This window comes from Mustelus asterias, unplaced genomic scaffold, assembly GCF_964213995.1.
Source record: "Mustelus asterias unplaced genomic scaffold, sMusAst1.hap1.1 HAP1_SCAFFOLD_984, whole genome shotgun sequence".
NCBI lineage: Eukaryota > Metazoa > Chordata > Chondrichthyes > Carcharhiniformes > Triakidae > Mustelus > Mustelus asterias.
This window is the reverse complement of record NW_027590930.1, coordinates 72,501-80,005: the sequence shown is the minus strand read 5'-3', so window position 1 is coordinate 80,005 and position 7,505 is coordinate 72,501.

Below are 7,505 nucleotides of genomic sequence, written 5' to 3'. Positions count from 1 at the left end.
GAATAAAGTTTTAGAAGCGCAGAAGGAGAGTAAAAGATAGAATTAGAAGGTATGCTGGGCGCAGCTTGCAAGAGGTCGCCTCGATCCGGCGCCATCTTGATTATCATAATGATATGCGATCATTAGCATATTAGGACATTAAAGGCAGAGACCCAGGAAGAAAATCACAGCTCAGAAATCACACATCTTCAGGCAAAGGTAACTGGAGGCAGTCCAAAGGAGATTCACCAGGCTAATTCCTGGGATGAGAGGGTTGTCCTATCAAGAGGCACTAAATATTCTGGATCTGTTTTCAAAGAACAGTACAGCACAGGAACAGGCCTTTCGGCCCTCCAAGCCTGCACCGATCATGATGCCTGCCTAAACTAAACCTGCACGCACTTACATAGAACATTACAGCGCAGTAGTGGCCCTTCGGCCCTCGATGTTGCGCCGACCTGTGAAACCAATCTAAAGCCCCTCTAACCTACACTATTCCAATATCATCCATATGTTTATCCAATTACCCTTTAAATGCCCTTAATGTTGGCGAGTCCACTACTGCTGCAGGCAGGGCATTCCACGCCCTTACTACTCTCTGAGTGAAGAACCTACCTCTGACATCTGTCCTATATCTCTCACCCCTCAATTTAAAGCTATGCCCCCTCGTGCTAGCCATCACCATCCGAGGAAAAAGGCTCTCACTCTCCACCCTATCTAATCCTCTGATCATCTTGTATGCCTCTATTAAGTCACCTCTTAACCTTCTTCTCTCTAACGAAAACAGCCTCAAGTCACTCAGCCTCTCAGAGTCCGTATCCTTCCATTCCCATCCTATTTAAGTATTCGTCTAGTTGCCCCTTAAATGCCGTGATCGTACCTCCACCTCCCCGGGCAGCGGGTTCCAGACATTCACCACCCTGCAAGTAAAAAACTTGCCTCGTACACATCTCCTCTAAACTTTGCCCCACGCACCCTTAAACGTCCGAATGTCCCCGAATACTCGACTTTTCTACCCTAGGAAAGAGTATCTGACTGTCCACTCTGTCCATACGACTCATAATCTTGTAAACCTCTATCAGGCTACCCCACAATCTCTGTCGTTCCAGTGAGAACAAACCGAGTTGATCCAACCTCTCCTCGTAGCTAGACAGGCAACATCCTGGTAAACCTCTTCTGTACCCTCTCCAAAGCATCCACGTCCTTCTGGTAGTGAGGCAACCAGAATTGTACACAATATTCTAAATGAGGCCTAACTAAGGTTCTGTACAGCTGCAGCATGACCTGCCAATTTTTACACTCAATGCCCTGACCGATGAAGGCAAGCATGCTGTATGCCTTCTTGACTACCTAATCCACCTGCGTTGTCACTTTCAGTGATCAGTGGACATGTCCGCCCAGATCTCCCTGCCCGTCAATACTCCTAAGAGTGCGACCATTTACTGTATAATTCCGACAAGCATTGGACCTTCCAAAATACATTATTTCACACTTGTCCAGATTAAACCCCATCTGCCATTTCCCTGTCCAAGTCTCCAGCCGGTCTACATCTTGCTGTACCTTCTGACAATGCTCTTCACTATCCGCAACTCTGCCAATTTTTGTGTCGTCTGCGAACTTGCTAATCAGACTAGCTATATTTTCCTCCAAATCATTCATACGTTCTATGAACAACACATTTCTCCTCACAGAGGGTGGTGAATCTCTGGAATTCTCTGTCCCAAAGGGTGCTGGAGACTGGATCTTTGGAAGTATTTAAAGTGGAGGTGGATAAATATTTGATAGGTCGAGGAATCAAGGGCGATGGGGAAACAGCCCAGAGAAGAAACTGAGGCCGATATAGATCAGCCATGATGGTATTGAATGGCGGGGTAGGCTCGAAGGGCCTGGTGCCCACTCCTGCTTCCATTGCTTGTGTGAACACTGAGGGAGTGCTGCACTGTGGGAGGGTCAGTTCTGAGGGAGCGCCGCACTGTGGGAGGGTCAGTGCTGAGGGAGCGCCGCACTGTGGGAGGGTCAGTGCTGAGGGAGCGCCGCACTGTCGGAGGGTCAGTGCTGAGGGAGCGTCGCACTGTGGAAGGGTCAGTGCTGGGGGAGCGTCGCACTGTGGGAGGGTCAGTGCTGGGGGAGTGCCGCACTGTGGGAGGGTCAGTGCTGAGGGAGTGCCGCACTGTGGAAGGGTCAGTGCTGAGGGAGCGCCGCACTGTGGGAGGGTCAGTGCTGAGGGAGTGCCGCACTGTGGGAGGGTCAGTGCCGGGGGAGCGCCGCACTGTGGGAGGGTCAGTGCTGGGGGAGCGCTGCACTGTTGGAGGTCCCAAGTTGAGTGTCTCTCTCTCCCTCTTGTAATTTTTATCAATGATGTGGCTGTAATACCTCAGTCTGGCACTAAGGGGCGCCCATTGCCCAATTTTCAAATCTCATTTCTGCCAAGGGAGAGCGCTGCCTCTGGGTGGGAGTCGGAACTGCAAACACTGATCCTCTTGGTGTTAATTTATATTGTGAGCTATGAGGATGGGTGAGAAATGATAGTGAGAGACAGTTCGGGCTGATTCTAGCCCTATCAGCAACGGCAATCTTCCTTCAAAGCGTCCAGTCCTTGGGGCTAAATTAAAGCCTTCAAACGAAGGGCTAGTCCAGGCACGAGGGGTGAAATGGCCTCCTCCAGTACCATCTTGGTCCATATCGATCCCATGCTCAGGAGGGGTGGGCGGCATGGACCTCCCGAAGCGCTTCTCTGACCCCAGTGACTCAACCGTCTCGCGTATCCGATGCATAGCAAGATCCCAGACACAGGAAAACCGGGTTGTGGTTTGGGGTCGGGTTGTGGCTTGGAGAGGGTCTGGGTCGAATTGGGACCACGAGCAGGAGGTGAGGCTCGCGTTGCCGGACACGGGGCAGGCTGGGGGTGGGGGGGGGGTGGGGGGGGTGGGGCGCGGAGGGGGTGGATGAGGGGGGCGACAGGGGGAGGGGAGGAGGATAGAGTAGAGGGAGACAAGCGTTAAACGCCACATCTCACTTTCCTGTCTATTCATCTCTGTCTCTCTTTCTCCCTCTCTGTCTCTCACTCTCTCTTCTTCCCTCTCTCCTCTTTCTCTTTGTCTCTCTTTTTCTCCTCAGTCAGTCTCTCTCTCCCCTCACTCTCGCTTTCCTCTCTCACTTTCTCTCTGTCTCACTCTTCCTCTCAGTTTCTCTTTTCTTCCCTCTCTCCTCTCTCTTCTCTCGCTCTCTGTCTCTCTCTTTCTCTCTCTTTCTCTCTCTCTGTCTCTCTCTCTCTCTGTCTCTCTCTCTGTCTCTCTCTCTCTGCCTCTCTCTCTCTCTCTGTCTCTCTCTCTCTCTGTCTCTCTCTCTCTCTGTCTCTCTCTCTCTCTCTGCCTCTCTCTCTCTGTCTCTCTCTCTCTATGTCTCTCTCTGTCTTCTCTCTCTGTCTTTCTCTGTCTCTTTTCTCTCTCTCCCTGTCTTTCTCTCTATCTCTCTCTTCTTCCCCCCTCTCTCCTCACTCTCCCTTTTCTCTCTCACTTTCTCTTTCTCTTTCTCTCTGGATCTCTCTTTTTCTCTGTCTCTCTTTTCTTCCCTCTCTCCCTCTCTGTCAGTCTCTCTCTCTCTCTCCTCACTCTCTCTTTTATCTCTCACTTTCTCTCAGTCTCTCGCTCTCCCTTTTCTCCCACTCTCACTCTCTCTGCCCAGCTCCCAGCTGTCCGTAACCCTACCTGCCTCTCCCTACACTATCTTTAGCGAGCCTATTCATTGGGATGACTCGTGACTGGCTAATTTAAGGTTTAATCCCTCAACAGATGAATGCAGAGAGGCACGTACAAGGGGCGCCTTTCGAACAAGCGTTGGGGAAGGGGTGGTGGGGACAAAGACGTCAAGGGAGATTTAATTACGTTTGATTTATAAACAGTAAGCCTGGAGTAAGGCAGGTTCATGGGGGGGGAGGGGAAAGAGGGGGAAAGGGACTCGCGCTAAGGTTGGGGCTTCCCACCGTGACCCCTCCCCGCACCCCATCAGCCCCTGGGCTCCTCCAAAAGAAACCACCTTCATCGAGCCATCCGTCATTGAGTCAGCCAGCTATTGCACAGCATGGGGCATCACATTGCCACGGGAACCCTGACCTTCCCTAGCAGCTCAAGGGTCAAAGGTAAACATTGTGACCCCTCCACTCCCAGTGACCCTTTCAACTCAGCTTCCCAGTGGCTGTCAAGTTGGTATCAGGGGAGCATTACCCAAGATGACCCAGGTCCCCAATGGGGCCTCACTCTCGCCCTTGGAGTCAGAGATTGGTGGCTTCAGGTCCCCCCGGAACCGAAGATGGGAACTCTCTTGCCTCCCCCTTTAACCCTGGCGGCAGCACTGTGGGAGGGTCAGTGCTGAGGGAGCGCCGCACTGTGGGAGGGTCAGTGCTGAGGGAGGGCCGGACTGTGGGAGGGTCAGTGCCAAGGGAGCGCCGAACTGTGGGAGGGTCAGTGCTGAGGGAGCACCGCATTGTCGGAGGGCCAGTGCTGAGGGAGCACCGCATTGTCAGAGGGTCAGTGCTGAGGGAGCGGCGCACTATCGGAGAGTCAGCGCTGAGGGAGGGTCAGTGCTGATGGCGTACCGCACTGTCGGAGGGTCAATGCTGAGGGACTGTCGCACTGTTGGAGGGTCTGTGCTGAGGGAGCACTGCACTATCGGAGTGTCAGTGCTGAGGGAGGGTCAGTGCTGAGGGAGCGCCGCACTGTGGGAGGGTCAGTGCCAAGGGAGTTCTGCACTGTGGGAGGGTCAGTGCTGACGGAGCACCGCACTGTGGGAGGGTCAGTGCTGAGGGAGCGCCGCACTGTGAGAGGGTCAGTGCTGAGGGAGCACCGCACTGTGGGAGGGTCAGTGCTGAGAGAGCGCCGCACTGTGGGAGGGTCAGTGCTGAGGGAGCGCCGCACTGTGGGAGGGTCAGTGCTGAGGGAACGCCGCACTGTGGGAGGGTCAGTGCTGAGGGAGCGCCGCACTGTGGGAGGGTCAGTGCTGAGGGAGCGCTGCACTGTCGGAGGGTGTTATTCATCCCCCAAAGGAGAGATCTGGGTCATTTATCACATGTGTGATCTTGCTGTGTGCCAAAATGGCTGCCCCTTTCTCCTTAATTGTAGCGGTGAGCACTCTTTAAAAAATAATAAAACTCCTTCCTTGGCCGTGAGGGACTCTGAGATGTCACGAGGTATTGAACGGGCAGGGGGTGGAGGGGTTGTGGTGAACTGGACAATTCCTTTGTGCTTATCACCGCGAGGGTGTGGGGTTTTGGGAGGAGGGGGTCATTGTTGTGCCAAGGCGGTTCCCCAGGCGGCAAGTAAAACAGAAACCTTTGACCCTGGCTCGCCAGTGAGAAGAGTTGAGACACACCCCTGGCCGGAATCTCTGATGTTAACAAATCAAAATGACTCATTAACAGGGTGGTGTAGGCCTCGGAAAGGACTGAAACCTGGTTACTTCATCCAATCCCCAGAGACAACACATCTCCTAAACCCGACCCACCATTCCACCTTGAACTGCATGTCGGAGGCCTTCTCACAACCCCCACCCTGACACACGCACCCCCTCTCTCTGCCCACCCTCACCCACTGCCCTCATCAGGCCAGCCAGTTTGCCCTCCACCAGGCCAAGCACCATTCAAAATGGCCGCCGGGACTCCCGGCAAATACACCAACATCCGATTTGCTTCTTCGGAATCAGGCCTGTAAAGCCTCAGGCAAAAGGCCACTCAGCCCCTCAGCTAGAGTTCCTGCCCCTGCCCCCCTATCCCCCCCACACCAGCCTCCTAAATGTTTAAAAGATTATTTATTAACGTCACAAGTAGGCTTACATTAACAAAGTTACGATGAAAATCTCCTAGTCGCCACACTCCGGTGCCTGTTCGGGTGCACTGAGGGAGAATTTAGCACAGCCAGTGCACCCTAACCAGCACGTCTTTCGGACTGTAGGAGGAAACCGGAGCACCCGGAGGAAACCCACGCCGACACGGGGAGAACGTGCAGACTCTGCACAGACAGTGACCCAAGCCGGGAATCAAACCCGGGTCCCTGGCGCTGTGAGGCAACAGTGCTAACCACTGTGCTGTCCCATCCTCCTACACCCTCTACTCCACCTCCCACCTGAACTCCCGTATCCTTCTATTCCTTTCTCATGAGTTTATCCAGCTCCCTCCCCCACTTCCCCCTTAAACATATCAACACGATTCACCTCAATCACTCCCTGTGGGAGTGGCTTCCACACTCTCCCCACTCTCTGGATAAATAGATTTCTCCTCAATTCCCCCCTCAGTGGATTTATTGTTCACCATCTTTGATGCTCCCCCCCCCTCCCCCCCCCACCCCCCCCCCCCGTCCCCCCCTCCCCACAGTTATGGTGAGATGTGCGTGGAAATTCATTATGTTCAATCAAAAATCATGACCTGTTGCCCAGAAACTCCCTCCCAGTGCTCAGGGAGCGCCGCACTGTGGGAGGGTCAGTCATGATGTGGAGATGCCGGCGTTGGACTTGGGTAAGCACAGTAAGAAGTCTCACAACACCAGGTTAAAGTCCAACAGGTTTATCTGGTAGCAAATACCATAAGCTTTCGGAGCGCTGCCCCTTCAAGTGCTCAGTCAGTGGTCAGTGCTCAGGGAGCACCGCACTGTGGGAGAGTCAAAGAACAAGAACAAAGAACAAAGAACAATACAGCACAGGAACAGGCCCTTCGGCCCTCCAAGCCCACGCCGCTCCCCGGTCCAGGATTGAATCCTGAATCCAGGATCCCCGCCCAATTTTCCAGCCTATCTACATACCAATATCCTATCCACCGAGCTGTCCCCCACAGCTACGATGCTTTGTTCATTACAACCTATTAACTCACCCCCACCCCCCCATTCCAGACCATGTGATCTCCAGGGAGAGGCGAAAACCCAGAGTGAAAAACCCCAGGGCCAATATGGGGAAAAAAAAATCTGGGAAATTCCTCTCCGACCCCCTGAGGCGATCGAAACGAGTCCAGGAGATCACAATGGCCCTGATCGGAAAATGCTTCCCAACCCTAGTCATTTCCACTTCCACGAGAAACAAGGAACAATTAGCCCGCGCCGCTCCCTGGTCCAAACTAGACCACTCTTTTGTATCCCTCCATTCCCACTCCGTTCATATAGCTGTCTAGATAAGTCTTAAACGTTCCCAGTGTGTCCGCCTCCACCACCTTGCCCGGCAACCCATTCCAGGCCCCCACGACCCTCTGTGTAAAATATGTCCTTCTGATATCTGTGTTAAACCTCCCCCACTTCACCTTGAACCTATGACCCCTTGTGAACGTCACCACCGACCCGGGGAAAAGCTTCCCACCGTTCACCCTATCTATGCCTTTCATAATTTTATACACCTCTATTAAGTCTCCCCTCATCCTCCGTCTTTCCAAGGAGAACAACCCCAGTTTCCCCAATCTCTCCTCATAACCAAGCCCCTCCATACCAGGCAACATCCTGGTAAACCTCCTCTGTACTCTCTCCAAAGCCTCCACGTCCTTCTGGTAGTGTGGC